Source organism: Anabrus simplex, chromosome 7, assembly GCF_040414725.1.
Source record: "Anabrus simplex isolate iqAnaSimp1 chromosome 7, ASM4041472v1, whole genome shotgun sequence".
In the NCBI taxonomy this organism is placed as follows: domain Eukaryota; kingdom Metazoa; phylum Arthropoda; class Insecta; order Orthoptera; family Tettigoniidae; genus Anabrus; species Anabrus simplex.
The window spans coordinates 254154474-254170861 of record NC_090271.1 but is presented as its reverse complement, the minus strand read 5'-3'; the positions used below and the strand labels follow the sequence as shown (position 1 = coordinate 254170861).

The following is a 16388-nucleotide window of genomic DNA, read 5'->3' as shown; positions in this document are numbered from 1 at the left end:
GAGATTAGTTGAGGTGAAGGAGATGCTCAGAGAAGGTGAGGGGATTGGCAGCCGTGGCCTATACTAGCCTCTGTCCCGGCATTCGCCTTAGTGCAGGAGAATGGAAAACCACGGAAAACCATTCTCAGGACAGCCGACGGTTGGGGCCAGCCGTGATGTCCAGCCCTGTCCCGTCTCCCGAATGCAGTAGAGCCACGGTAGAGCCGTGGCCACCCCTCCTCTGTTCGGTTGGCCTGTCAGAGGGTAGAGCTGTTGGACCACGGGCCAGCCTTGGCCACTTACGGGCCGAGACCTACTCTGCATCTACCGACCAAAGTTATTAAATACACACAGAACAGTTTTGTCTCCGAATGCTAGTCTCTTAAGTATGTTACGTGACGCTCTATTGGCAGTCAGGTCACCTGAATGCCACTGATTCTGGTACCTATCAATTACACATAATAATATAAAATATTTCATTACAGAATACAAGAAAGGAGAAAACTGACACTAATTAAGAAACACGGAGCTGAAAACAAATTTTTACAACCAAGGCTCAAACTGCAAGTTACAAGAATAGAGAGCCACAGGCTTAATTGCAATATTATTATTAAAACTAAGAGCGAAACAACATTAAACAACAAACATTCATCGTAACACTACAGAATTCAAGAGTAGAGCCGTGTACCCTCCGCGCTGCTCATCAGATATTTACAGGGCAGTGTCAATGAAGTACAACGATTAATTCCTCACTCTTAGCTCGTAAAGTTGAGTTCCGAGGGTAAACCCGACGCTGGTGTGCTCTACGAGCAAGCGCCTCTGGAAACAGTTGATAGAAGCCGCTATCATGTAATGCTGCGTACTCTCTTTCTAATTTGCTCCAATGTTTAGATTCTTTCCCAGCTTCATCCATTATGTATAAACCTTTTTATGAAAAAAAACCTTCTGGTTAGAGGCAAGCATGCAAACATACCGTATATAGGCGCGCTATTACACATTTTATAAAAGAGAGAAGTGGTGGGAGGCAGGGGGAGAAAATGGAATGGTAAAAGAGAGGCTCTATCATATAGAGTTGCATAAAACATGATGTTGACAGTCAGAGCTGCGCAGACGTACTAATACCAGCGACTAAAGGGTTGCATTTAGATTTAGCGAACTGAAGCGGCAGGGTGGTTGGTAGCTGGATGTGACGGAATTGGATAGGGGTTGTGGTGGGCACCTGTGCCCAACGAATCTTCCCTTCCAGCCAACAACTGAGTGAAAACGAGAGAGTAACAGAGAATCCGTGGTGTAAATGTAAAGAACGTAATTCTATTCCAGAAGAAATTAAGTAGAACAGAGGGAAAAGAATATAGCATTACCGATTGGAAACGAACGAATTGTGTCTCTGAGCTGAAATTGCGTTCCATTATCAGTGTTGTGGACGGTGCAGAAGATAGATAAACCTTGATTAAAGGATGAGCAGTTCGTAGATCCACTCCGCGCTTAACTTAACGATAAAAGACATATACTGTAGGTATACCTTATACAGAAATGTAATATGTAACCTTACATGTATACGTTTCCTCCAACAGCAAATGCACTTCAGTTATGTTCTACCCCATCACAGAACACACACACACATATTGCATATGTAGAACAACTTTACTTAGCAGAAATTTCATAGACATGCGGTAAGTGGATGGTACGGATGGTACATTGTTTTGTGGACTTACTATTGTAGACCAACTGTCATTAGACGAAAACATGTAGGCATTGCTTCATTAGACATTCATTCTGTATACCTATGGACTGTGTATCGTGATAACTGTTTACATAATGACAAAATAACCACTGCATACGATGAGGGATAATGAGATAACAATCTTTTAGGTTTGAAGTTTGAATTATTTATTTTCCATGGTCACTCCATGTGAGATTTGTGCTGGACAAAGCGGAGGCGGGACAGGTTTTTCTCCGGGTACTCCGGTTTTCCCTGTCATATTTCATTCCAGCAACATCTTCTAATATAATTTCATTTCATTTCATCTGCCATTCATTAATCATCGCCCCAGAGGAGTGCGGCAGGCTTTGGCAACCGGCACAATTCCTATCCTCGCCGCTAGATGGGGTCTTCATTCATTCCATTCCTGACCCCGTCGAATGACTGGAAACAGGTTGTGGATTTTCAAACATTCCACGTGGATCCTTGACTTTTCTTTTTGTGATTCTTAGTTAAAGAGTAGCAACCACCTTCTTGTAGGCCTACTTCAAGTAGAGTCTAGCAATTCGCGTTATTCTTGGAATTTGAACATACATCATTATAGACTGTCATGCCTTTCAGCTTTCAGTCTGCAAGCCTCGGTGAATTTGCTGAACGCCTCCACAGTCCTCTATTTGTAACCAGCTCTGTGGCCTCGTTTAGTTCCATACCTCTTACCTTTAAACAATTAGAAACAGAGTCTGACCATCGTTGTCTTAATCTTCCTCTACTTCTCTTATCCTCCATGACCGAATTCATTATTCTCCTAGGTAAACTATTCTCCACCATTCACCTCATACGTGTCTGCAACCACGTTGATCGCCATTTGTACTACAGGTATGATTCTACTTTGCCCTGACCTGAAATTCACAGACAAACAATTAACTGGAATGTCCATAATTTGGGTGCCAGAGTTCATTCAAATGGATCCTTCAATTTAGATAGAGTATGATAATTTTCTCTTCTATTCCAGGGCGTGTATAGTTCTTGCCATTTCGTCGTTAACAACCGGCACGCTTTTGAAGCCTAGCTGGCCAGCAGTGTTTACATTCCTGCCCGCGGAGTGCTAAGATTTCCCCAACTCGAGGCACAGTAGTGTCAATCCTCCGCTTCGACTAAATAGCTGAGAGCGAGCAGCGAGACTGGACAGCAGCTATGCAACTGACCAGCGAGCCGGCTCCAGGATCGGCTGATGTAGGCTGAGTGGACGGCAGGGCCATGTGAACCGCCGAATGTGAAAATCATATTTCTTAAATATTTCGACTTCCTGGAGGGGAATCGAACCCACGTCCTTCCGAGTGAACCGAACACGCCTTTACCGGTTTGGCCAGGCAGCTCGTCTCGTTTTGAAAGAGGCAGCAGGAAAAGCAGGGCTATAAATTTCTTTTGACAAAGAGGAATTTAGGGCAAACATTAAAGCTGCTGCAAAATATCTTAATACGAGATGTGGGAAACTGCATACATACATTATCATTATAGACCATTATGCCTTTCAGCGTTCAATCTGCAAGCCTCTGTGAATTTACTAAACGTCACTACAATCCTCTATTTGCAACTATTGCTGTGGCCTCATTTGGTTCTATACCTCGTATCTTTAAATCGTTAGAAACTGAGTCTAATCACCGTCGTCTCGGTCTCCCTCTACTCCTCTTACCCTCCATATCAGAGTCCATTATTCTCCTAGGTAACCTATCCTCCTCCATTCGTCTCACATGACACCACCACCGAAGCCGGTTTATGCGTACAGCTTCATCCATCGAGTTCATTCCTTAGTCTTTATCTCCTCATTCCGAGTACCCTCCTGCCATTGTTCCCACATGTTTGTACCAGCAATCATTCTCGCTACTTTCATGTCTGTTACTTCTATCTTATGAATAAGATATCCTGAGTCAACCCAACTTTCACTCCCGTAAAGCAAAGTTGGTCTGAAAACAGACCGATATAAAGATAGTTTCGTCCGGGAGCTCACTTCCTTCTTACAAAACACTGTTGTTCGCAACTGCGAGCTCACTGTGTTAGCTTTATAGCACCTTGATTCAATCTCACTTACTATATTACCATCCTGGGAGTACACACAACCTAAATACTTAAAATTAAAGTAAAAAAATGTATCTTCTTCATCTACCGCTTTTCCGACAGTTTGTGGGGTTGCGGGTGCGAACGGTATTATAAAATAATGAAGAATTGACTCTGTTTTACGGGCGGATGCCCTTTCTAACGCCACATCTATGTACAGGGATGTAATCACTATTCCGTGTTTCTGTGGTGGTTGGGTGCTGTGTGAATGTGAAGAGGAGAGTGTTGGAACAAACACATACAACCAGTCCTCAAACTAGAAGAATTAATCAGATGCGATTAAAATCCCCGATCCGGCCGGCAATCGAACTCGAGTTCCTCTGAACCAAAGGCATCATCGCCAAGGAGTAAATAAACGAATTTAACTACCTTGGAGAAATAATTCAGCCTAATGGTCTAAATAAAAAAGCAAATAAAACAAGATCACAAAAATGGAACTAGCTTATCAATTAACTAAAGATATTTTCAACAAAAAATCAATGTAAATACAAGCGAAACAATACCGTCATAAAACCACAATGCCTGTATACAGGTGAATGATTGGTTTTAACACAAAGGGAGAAAGTGATTAATTAGAATAGTAGGAAAGTACTAAGGAAAATTCTTGGTCCAAAGATAAAAATGAATGGAGGAAAAGGAACAATAAAGAACTTTATTTTTAAAATGAAAACCTTTCAGACAGTATCATCAAAAATTGGATGACCTTTTACGGTCACTTGGTCCGGATGAATCTAAAAACGCTAACGAAGAGAATATTTAATCATGTCAATAATAATAAAAAATCTGATAGTTCATGGAAGTTAAGCAAAATACGGCTGAGTTGGGTATCACAAGAAACGAGGCTTGATAGAGCCATTTTTAGATAAAGGAGTCCACCCAGCGTTCACTCCCGTATAGCAAAGTTGGTCTGAAAACAGACTGGTGTAAATATAGTTTCGTCCGGGAGATGACTTATTTCTTACGGGATACCGTTGATCGCAACTGTGAACTCACCGCAGCTACACCTTGATTCTTTTTCATTTACTATGTTACACATCGTGGATAGATCTACTTGAAGTTATCTACAAGTTCCAATTTTGTATTTCCAACCTAGCATTCAATTTCTCAGGTTTCATCCCTACTGACATCACTTCAGTCTTGGAATTTGTATGATACTCACTGAACCTATTTTCAAGCACTGCAGGCTTTCAGCACAGTCTGAATTAAGACCAAGTCGTCGACATAGGCTAAACTGCAACTGCTTACTACATTTCCACCTAACTGAATCCCTCCCTGACACCATTCGGTAGATGATCCACGAAAAGCACGAACAAAAAACCCCTGTAATGACCTTGAACCAAGGATTCATTCTACCATCAGTTCTCATTGCAGGCCAATCATTAACATAGAAGCCTTCGATTGTTTTTAATAATCTACCCTTGATCCCCTAACCCCTCAGTACGGCTACCAGCTTTTCCTCCATACCTGCCATATGCCTTCTCTAGATCTACGAAACTTAACATAACCGTCTATTCTTCTCTTGTCATCTTTCAGTTACTTGGCGAATACTGAAAATGTTATTCTGACAGCCCTTCGTGGTCTGAAACCACACCGGTTATCATCCAACTTACTCTCAACCACTGATCGCACCCTCCCTTCCAAAATGCTAGTGAACACCTTGCCTAGTCTGTTGATCAATGGAATACCTCGATAGTTGTTTCAATCCTTTCTGTTCCCTTGCTTTAAATAGGTGTAATTACTGATTTCATCCAGTCAGAAAGTACCTTATTAATCTCATGATTCTGTGAAGTCATGTCATTTCTGCTTTCCCACCATATTTCGCCATTTCAGGTCTAATTTCACAAAGACGCACACACGAGATGCTGTTAATTGTGTACACTGTTTTATTTACAAATTTTATACACATTAATAGTTGCACATCAAATGAACCACCATCTTGAACTCAATCGACTGCCACATTAGCATGTCAACCAACTACGGAACACTTGTACCAACACAACATAACCACTTCAACGGCAAAACCACAACATTCACATACCTAACCCGACTAACGACTCTCACTAACAACTCGACTAAACAACCCAAGACTGTCCTTTATATACCTTGCCTTGCCAGGCGTCCAGAAAAGTATGACACATCATGCTTTCTCGTATCTTCTCGAGTTTCCAATAACCTATATACAAATGAATAGAACATTCTGTAAAACAAGAGTAACATAAGGACAAAGGTGCGCTGTTCTAGACTCTTACCCTGTGTTGCACAACATTACATCGGACTTATACATCTTATTTACAGGTAATAATAAATTACTGTATATACTATTAATTACGTGTTCTTATATTAAATAAAGTCGTATTAATAAACATACAGCAGAAGTATCGTGACATAACCTCACATGTTCTGTTACACAGACAGATGATACAACACACGAATAAAAATGATACGACCACGATTTATACCAAATAAAGTCCGTACTGACAACCTGTCGTACACAATTACGTAGATAATAATAACAATAATAATAATAGACGTAAACAAGTTCATAAATCGAAATACCAGCGTATATAGCCGCACTTCACAAGTAATAATAATAATAATAATAATAATAATGATAATAATAATAATAATAATAATAATAATAATAATAATAATAATAATAATAATAATAATAATAATAATAATAATAAAACCCCTACTAATCAAGATCGATATTTTCGCTATTTACCCATGGGTTTAGAGAATTGTTTCCAAGTTATACTAGTCCATTACACACTTGCATCAATCTATTCTTGATGTGTTATGACGAGAGCAATGTAGTTTATTTACCATCCTTTCCACTTCCTCAAGCGTAAATTCACTGCATCATTGTCCTGTTCACTGTGAACTCGGTGGTTTGTGACGTCAACAAAAAAGACTTCCTTTGATGTTGAGAAAATGTTCAGAATATTCCTTCCACCTGTCCAGTGATTCCCTTGGGATCTACTATGAATTCACCTGATTTTCACGAAACACTATTCATTTCCTTTTTCTTTTCCTTTCTAAGATTCTTTATTATTATTATCCAGTTTATCACCTTGCCCGGATCCGTAGATAAATGGTTAACATGTTGCCTTTGATCCAAGCGGTTCCGGGTTCGATTAACGGCCGGGTCGGAAATTTCACTTTCATTAGTTAATTCTTATGACATGGGGCCTGGGTATTTCTTCCGTCTTCGGCATTATAATATTTATCTTAGGTAGAGCCCCATTCACACGGAAGCGCTGGTCGCGTATACGGCGTCAACTCGAGAGACCTGCCACCAGGCCTCTCCAGGGGCCGCACGCCATTATTGCCGAAACCTTCCCATGGCTACTTCGATTCAACATGTATTTGTTTTGTTCTGTTTCTTTCATCTACGTGCAATTCCTTGTTTGCATCAGTCCTTGTTTGAAACCATTTCTGATAGGCCTTCTATTTACATTTACAAGCTGTTCTCACTCCATCATTCCACCAAGATGTACGCTTCCCATCTTTACACACAGTTGTTCCTACGCATTCCCTGGATGCTTCTACTACAGCATCCCTGTATGCCCCCATTCTCTGTCTACATCCTGAACCTGCTTACTGGCTCTTGTTTGGAACTTTTCGTTTTAATTTCCTTCGTCCTGGAGATTTTCTGCCCTTATTCATCTACAGACAGATTTCACTTTCTCCATTCTAGACCTAGAGATACTTAGTTCACTACAGATCAGACAGATAACGTCTTTATTGGCGGTGAAGTTAGGGATCAAGGCCCTCTCTTACACTTAACCACAACATTAAAATCATACAATTAAGTTATGTAATAGAAAATGACAACAAACGTGAAAAAAATTATACAGTGTAGTAGTAACCTATTAACAGCAAACATGGAGATGATGGCAATAATAATAATAATAATAATAATAATAATAATAATAATAATAATAATAATAATAATAATAATAATAATAATAATGAACCCATGACCTTTGTGCCCTAACAACATAATGCATAAATCGACAATCATTTAAAAGTTGGATTCTTGATAGCATGGATTTGACACGTGACGAGGAGGTGATTACCTTCGGTCCCACGCTCTGGGGTACGTGACGTCAGCCACACGTGTCAACGGCGGAAGAATCTCAAGTCATTTTTGTGAACTATTTCAAAGCGCGTGTACATGGCGTGACCAAGCCAAGTCAAAAAATATAGTGCCTATCAAAGGAGGTCAATCAACTCACAAATCGAACCCGTAAAAGTTTTAAATGCCCATGAACACTACCGCCAGAAATGTAGCAAGCATGTAGTCACTTTCAAAACTCTTGAAATTACAGTTTAGGTAAGTCAGAAAATTTATAGAAATTTTCTTGGCGGCAAAGGGAGAGATCCGAAGAGAGGGGGTAACTGCTATAAATACGAAGGGACGCCATGACGAAGTCTCCTTCTCCGGCATTTGTGATACAAAGCGGACGAAAAATTGTTGAGCTGCTCTGCGAAATCAAACCAACGAAAGTAGACTGAGTTCAACTGCAGATTTTAGCCATTGCGGCTAAGTCTTGACTCCATGAGGAGATAGTTTTCTTGAGTGAAATAATTGTACCAGATAGGACGGTCAAAGTACTGAATAAATTCTAATGTGATTAAGTAATTCGTGTGCGGAAATAATTATAGTCCATCGTGTGCGCTCAACAAACAAGTGAAAGGTATTTTCTTTTTTTTTAATGCTTTATTCCAGGGAACCTGAAGAAAATTAACAATGAATTGTGAAGCCATGAATGTAAAAATGGCTAAATAAAATGCCAGGGTCGCAGGTGAGCCCTATGACGAACACTGGCGTGACGACATGAGGTAGGTGACTTTCCATCTTACTACCTGTTATATCTTGTCTCGTGGTCTCAAAAAGTGTATTTGAATGGGGATATACGACGCAGTGGTCACCCCTACTAAGTTTTGTAAATGTGAGAGTACGACTAAAAGAGTCATTTGTTTTATTTTCCACTTGGATAAAAAAAAAAATTTTGAAGTCTTGCGAGTGCCGTATGATGTTGTAAAAAGTTATCGAATAGGGTTCCGAAGTGATATCACGTCCAATGTAGATCGTCATCCGTGTGAGTGTACTGCCTATATTTTGTGATGTCAAATTAAGATGTTCATTCGACGTAAAATTTTTCTGTCTGCAATTTGACGTTAATAATAATAATCCATGGTCACTCATTTTCAATCGAGTGGAAGCGCGCTGTCGGGTGAGAACCTAGGGTGATGAACTTGGTCACGGAGAGAAACGTTTTTCTATGCCCATTTTAAACTGTGTCTGACTGACAATAAAAGGATCTAGTAGAATGTTTCAGTCATTTTGTTCATAAAAATCAAGTTATTAAATACGATATCATTTATGCGAAGTTATTCATGATTAATGCATTGTGCGATATTAGACGTCGAGATTTCTAGTAAGGAATTTATTCCAGTTCTTTGTCGATGATAATTGTGGAGCTGGGAAACAGAGGTTAGTTTGTTGATATGAGATTTGTGAATCAGGTTTTAGAGTCCTGTCATTGAAGCCGGGACACGGAAGCCCGAGGAATGTTTTATAGGAGTTGAGATGAGATGTGAGAATCAGGTTAGAGTCCTGTCATTATAATGTTGAGAATGGAAAGAAATTCATAGAAATCCATAGCGGTATTAATAGGCGACGCGTATAATTAGTGTGGGCATCTTGAAGCATAATCTGTGCATTTTGTTGGTTAGAATATCGTATTTGTTTAATTATGTCGGCAGAGTTTAAAGGGAGCATTTTGAGAAGTCAGTCAGGTAGAACGAACCGGGTGTTTCATGTAACTGCCAAGCGAGCTTGGGGGGTGAGAGGCCTCAACTGATATAACGGGACAGGCGTGGAATTAAGATTGTACTGTATTCTCGGCCGGGGAAACGTTAAAATGCTGGATTTAGTTGAAATTCATAGCCGGTAATGATCTGAGTATTGTGAAATACTGTAATTGGGGACGTAATGAACATTTGAAATCACGAACTTTGAGTATAAGGAACAGAGTAACCAAATTCAGGGTTGTCCAAAATATAGATACGACCCATGATGATCGGTTTGTCTGTGAGGGGTGTGCAAAATTCATAAATGGTAATGACGAGATATGACATCGTAATTATATGGCGAGTTGTTTGGTTTGTACGTAGATTATTAGGATATCCAAGTGTTAATAACGGTTAGGACTAGATTAGATTTTAAAGGTGCGAGATCAGGAGACAAGATATATAACTGGACATGAATTATGTAACAATTCTTTTCCAGCCAGATAAACATCGCAATATTGAACTTACATCACAGCTGTGTAGGAATTTGTGAAGAAACCAGTGTCCGCGGAGATAAAATTTACTGATCTTTAACATTTCGTTAAAATCATTTTAATTTATTTAATTATTAAATTCAGTGAAACCGCATTTTGAAATAACTTTAATCAAGCGAATAACTTGGAGATGCATTCTGGAAATTTTAGTTTGTTTTCTGGGGAATATTAAAAAATAAAGTAACGATTAAAGGGACATATCCGAAGGAAATGGATTTTACTGCCACAAAGTTTGTGAGCATTGCTATTGTTGTAATGATTGAACTTTGAGTGATTGAGCAGTGAATGTGCTGGGGATAGTAAAGTGGAAACTTTGGTCATCAACCGATGTAACTTAATTGTGTTTAGCCTTCAGCCTAGAAACTTGGATGGTCAGGGGTCATCAACCTCAGTGACTTAGATTAGGGCCATATGCCATTGTAGCATCATTTCCTTGCGGTCATCATCCACAATGACTTTAAAGTAACTTAGAAGATTAAATGTCGGTCCATGACATAGACGCAGGTCACATCGATTCAATTAAGGGTCCATGCCGTAGAACCACTGTGTGGCACACACCGATTGGACGGCCTTAATTATACCCAGAGTCCAGAGTTCGTGTTACGAGGGCTGGACCATAACGAATCACTATGATGGTACATGTGGTCTCACATGGAAGCCGAATTTAAGGATTTCCAGACTTTCCTTTCTTAAATGATGAATAATTGAGACAATGGTTTCTAGTATGAATGCCCGTCAGGCAGTTACGTTAAAGTCTCACACCAGTGTTCTGACGTTTATGTAAAATGATTGTGGTGTCCAGTGGACACAATTGACTTCTATGATACCGTTGACATAGAATGTTTCAGAATTTTCCTGAATAAATAGGAATCTTTTAAATAGTCCTTTCATTCCAGTAGATAGATTAGAATTACTGAACCCTACCTTTACCTCAGCAAGTGACGAAGAACCCGATACGACCCAAGAGACAGATCTCATGAACTTTGCTGATAGGTAAGGAAGGTAGGTATCCCTCAATATGGACCAAAGGGTTCAATAATAATAATAATAATAATAATAATAATAATAATAATAATAATAATAATAATAATAATAATAATATGTCGTGTGACTTCCGTAAAGGCCTGGTGCAGGTATATCGAGTGACGTCGTATAGGTGACCTACGCGTCTGTGAGAATGAGGCTCTAAAAAAACCACGGCACTTAACGCCCTTGAAAGGTCCTTGGCCTGCGCAGCAACCGCTGCTCAGCCCGAAGGCCTGCAGATTCGAGGGGGCCGTGTGGTCAGCACGACCCATCCTCTCGGCCGTTATTCTGGGCTTTCGAGACCGGGGTCGCCATCTCACCGTCAGATAGCTCCTCAATTCTAATCACGTAGGCTGAGTGGACCCCGAACCAACCCTCAGGTCGAGAGAAAAATCCCTGACCTGGCCGGGAATCGAACCCGAGACCCTTTAAAACAAAGTTCAGCTAACCATTTAGCCATGGAGCCGGATAATAGAAATACTTATAGAATGTAAATGGCAATATAAAGATAGCAAGTATTATAAATATAAAAGTATTAAATAGTTTGATTTTTAGCAGAGAATTTTTAGTAGTGGTAACTATTTATGTTCTAGATACATAGCATACATACAGGGCTCAAGATTTTACAGGCCTTTCGTGTAACCACCAGCGTTGCGTATTAGGCTGATGACACACGGAGCGGTTTTTGCCGAGTCGGCAGCCGCGTCGGCCGCCGCCTGTGATTGATACACAGAGCGGTTTTTGCCGACTGTGACGAAATCACTGCCTGCTCGAACTGCATCTAAAATGACTGCTTATAAGCAGTCATCGGGTGTGTATCGAGCAGGCAGTGGACAAAACACATTAGTGAGCGTGACGTTAGGTGAGGAAGCTAGCTAAAATTACCGAAAAATAAAGGATTGTTCTTATTCTTATTCCAAAAGTCTACTTATTCTATATGTCCTTTTACGTGTATATTATTGAATTTCAAAGATACTTCATGATATCTAATACAAGAATACCTACCAATGATGCAATCGCCGCGTAAATTCAGCCACGCCCGACTAGAGCGAAGCATCAAGTCGGCCGTGATTCAGCTGAATGTATTAAATCTATGGCGCTAGAGCGCGCACAAAGTCTTCAAAACGCTCGCTGCACCGCCAGCTACACGATAGGCCGAGTCGGCAAATCTGCCGCCTGTCGGCGAGCACCGCTCTGTCTGTTTCATCCCATCTGATACAATAGAAACATGCGCCGACTCGGCGAAAACCGCTCCGTGTGTCATCAGCCTTACGTGTCCCCAGCGATGCAGAAGCCTTTGGATACCGTCGGCCTAATTTCTGGATGGTGCGAAGAGGGCGATCGATTGCCTGCAGAACGTGTTCAACTGTTCGGGAGGAGGGACATAAATCCGGAGAGTGTGGGGAGTGGTAGGCACACATCTCTTGCTGCATGCAGCCTTGGATTGTCTGTAGAATGACAGCTGGGTTATGCATAAAATGTCGTCGTTTTCTTCTGAGCGCTGTTCGCAGATTATTTTGCAGAAACGAACAATAGTACTCCGCATTATCGTTCTACCTTGGGAGCGAGGTAGGCTTTACGTTAACACCAACCCAATGGTAGGCAAAACTTACCATAACTTTCACACTAAGCCTTCGCGGTGACCGTAAGACACAGATCGGTCCTTCTATAAAGGCTCTTACCCACCTTATTACTGTTACGTAAGGTAATGCAGATCCACCTAAAGACTACTGCAGTCCTTGGTGACACTGTCGTACATTGCGACATCCAGTACATTCAATTTCTGTCCGGCTACTCTGCTGTTCTTTCGGAAACACTGCGGCTTTATTCCATGACCGCTCGTTCACAACTGTTCTGTTCCTGTGGTATAAACGACATTGCCTGGTTCCGTTTAACGGTGGCGCTATAGCATTGTTGCCACTATTTAGAAATCTACCTATGTAATAATAAAATAAGAAATTGCAGTATAAACCTATAAGTAGGAAACAAATTTCTATTTTTTTTTAAGGAAAATGTGCTTATTCACGTACTCATACACACTTCACTCATCCTAGTAGTCTGCATCATCGAAAAATCCTCGGAACAGGCCTACCCGCACACTCCTTAAGAGATTCATTTTTCTTGAATTCATGAATTGCTGCATGATTTGAATAAATAAATCAAATAAATAAACTAATTCTAGCCCATTCGAACTAGCAGTGAAGTTGCAGACCATGCCACCAAACGACGCCTGCGTTCAGTAGCGGAAGAAGGCCTACAAAATAACTCCCCGTCTTAAGAAACGTCATAGTACCAGAATTTTGGCCTGAAAAATGCTTCAATAACGTGCCAGAGAAATTTAGTTACAAGAGTCTCTCAAATATTCGTACTCTTATGAGAACCAATTCTATCGGGATTCAATTCTGCAACTCTGTACTTAGAAGGTGATCACGTAACGAACTACGAAACCAATACTCAAGTACTTAAAAATATATATATATGAAGTCATTAGGATTAACCGTGTGAACACTAGACTGACAAGCATGAAATCTGATAAAATAGACGATTTCCATTCTATGACGAACCGTATTACGGTGTAACTATTACGTACGAGTATGTTTCTTTACTGAGTCAATTGTTTTGGAACGCTACCAAAAAATAATCCACCGTTTCTAGAAATAAAGCGAGAAAATTGACCATTTATTGTTTGACAACCTTCTGCCATAGCTGGTAAAAGCATTCGTCACAAACCTGGATAGTTTTGAAACGTTCTTTTTCTCACACAGGTGGCAATTAAAACAGTAAGATTGGTTAAAATACATCCATCGAACCGGCATACCCAGAATGCACGGATCAGCGGAGGACAGGAAGCGCCACTGTGGCGTCACCTCACTCCACTAGTTAAGCTCCCAGTAAAGAAGAGTTCGGATTGTGACGTCACTGGGCACTGCGCTACTTTCTCGTAACCTCAGGGGAAGAGGAAATGATTTGAGGTGTGCGGGATTCAGCGATGTAGGAGAAAAAGGAAACCGATCTTATGTCAGTAATACAAATGACGTCTTGGACATCGTAATAATAATAATGTTATTTGCTTTACGTCCCACTAACTACTTTATAAGGTCTTCGGAGACGCCGAGGTGCCGGAATTTAGTACCGCAGGAGTTCTTTAACGTGCCAGTAAATCTACCGACACGGGGCTGTAGTATTTGAGCAGCTTCAAATACCACTGGACTGAGCCAGGATCGAACCTGCCAAGTTGGGGTTAGAAGGCCAGCTTGGAATACACAACTGGTCACACATTATAAACAATTACAAGTCTATGTTATGAGATAATATATAAGAATTTTGGTTTATGTGAAAGACAGCCAAGTTTTATTAACGTAAAAAGAACAGAACATAATACAATTTTCTCTGCAATTTCGAAGAGAGCCATATAGAACAATTTCGTGGATATTTTTCTGCGCTTTCTGTTTCGTTTATTCTTTTACTTTATCAGTCTTAGGACGTCATGTCTGGGCAGTTTGTAATCGAAGACTGCATGTTACGCAGTGAATTATGACATAAGGTTGTCAAACAATAAATTGTCAATTTTCTCGCTTTATTTCTAGGAACGTGGGATTATTTATTGGTAGCGAGCGTTCCAAAACAATTAACCTACTGACGAAACATACTCGTACGTAATAGTTATACCGTAATGTGGTTCGTCATAGAATTGAAAATGTCCTTTATTTTATCAGATTTCATACTTGTCAGTCTATTGTTCACACGGTGAAAAGAAATGGCGTATGGCTTTTTGTGCCGGGAGTGTCCGAGGACATGTTCGGCTCGCCAGGTGCAGGTCTTTCGATGTGACAACCCGTAGGCAACCTGCGCGTCATGATGAGGATGAAATAATGATGAATACGACACATACACCCAGCCCCCGTGCCTGCGAAATTAACCAATGATCGTTAAAATTCCCGACCCTGCCGGGAATCGAACCCGGGGCCCCTGTGACCAAAGGCTAGCCTGCCAACCATTTAGCAATGGAGCCGGACGTTCACACAGTAAATTCTAATGACTTCATGTGGACTACGCAAAGTTTCATGTATGTATGTTCAGTCTTCAGCCCTAAGGCTGGTTGGATCCTCAACAGCTCTGCCATCAGAACAGAAAATAATTATTCGCACCCATATGTCGAACCGATCATACATAATATCCGTGCAGCAAGTGCATACAATCTCGGAAATCTGGTTTGGGATACATTCTTGTAAAAATCAGCGAAGTCATCATTGTGTTTATATTCAACGGATATTCAACAGTTACATTTGGTATGTGTTAGGAACATTGTTGCTATCGACTGAATACGGGGTTGCAAAAATCTGAATCATAGCAGAAAATGTTTCTACGCCTCAAAGTTGGACTCAAACTGGCGACGAAGGTTTTGTAGAATTTTCTAGAATATTTTTTGGCATGCGTCTTGGTAGGTGTGCTAGTTAACAACTGATGAGCCCAATTTGGCACACTGAGGCACGCACGTTATTATCTTCGAGAGTTCTTCAGCTGACTGACCCCTCCAGTTCCGCACTCACAGCGCCGTTTGACTAAGCAACATTACATTACACAGCTCTCGCCTGACAGGCTTGCTTTTGTTCCGACAAGTCACACCGAAATCGGTCTTCCTCTGGCATAGGTCATGGAGGAACAACGGAATTACATGCGGAGCAGTTATGACATCGGGAAGTAGTTAAAGAGGGGATGAGAGGGAGCCACTGTTACGTAATATAAGGATGCATGAAATTAAAATGGAACAAGGGCCACAAAATAAAATCAACAAAGTTTTATTTCAAAAGCAATCTCCAAATACATTCAAGCGCTTGGCCCACTGTTTCATCAAGTGGAGACTAACCTGCTGAGAATGGAACCGGTTGCCAACATTGACTATTACTTCATTGTTCAAGGAAAAGCGCCGACCCTCCAGTGCTTTATCCAACGGACCAAAGATATAGAAATTACAAGGAGACAGATCAGGCTATAAGGTGGGTGTCCCAACACTGTCTGCCCAAACGTCACCCATGTGTTCTGTGTAACAGCTGCCGAATGCGGCCACATACTGTCAAGTAGAAAATCCACCTTGATGGACAACAGGGCTGGCCATTTGACCTTGACTGCTGCATGCAAATGGTGGAGGATACTGTAATAATGAACAACGTTCCATCGTTTGAGCAAGACCAGGGACTTGAAGGAGAAGG

At 40.8% G+C, this 16388-nt stretch overlaps 1 protein-coding gene across 2 annotated transcripts in view; it reads right to left on the bottom strand.

The window, feature by feature from the left end:
- The window catches only part of LOC136877540 (dnaJ homolog subfamily B member 6), a 337737-nt gene that overhangs the window by 205240 nt on the left and 116109 nt on the right, over positions 1-16388 (bottom strand). The window contains exon 1 of one of the 2 annotated variants that reach the window (XM_068228674.1): positions 11789-11888. The exons of the other annotated variant lie outside the window; for it this stretch is intronic. The gene's annotated coding sequence lies outside the window, so the exon portion shown is untranslated. Of the gene's footprint in view, positions 1-11788; positions 11889-16388 lie in introns of those variants that run through there. 2 annotated transcript variants of the gene reach the window in all.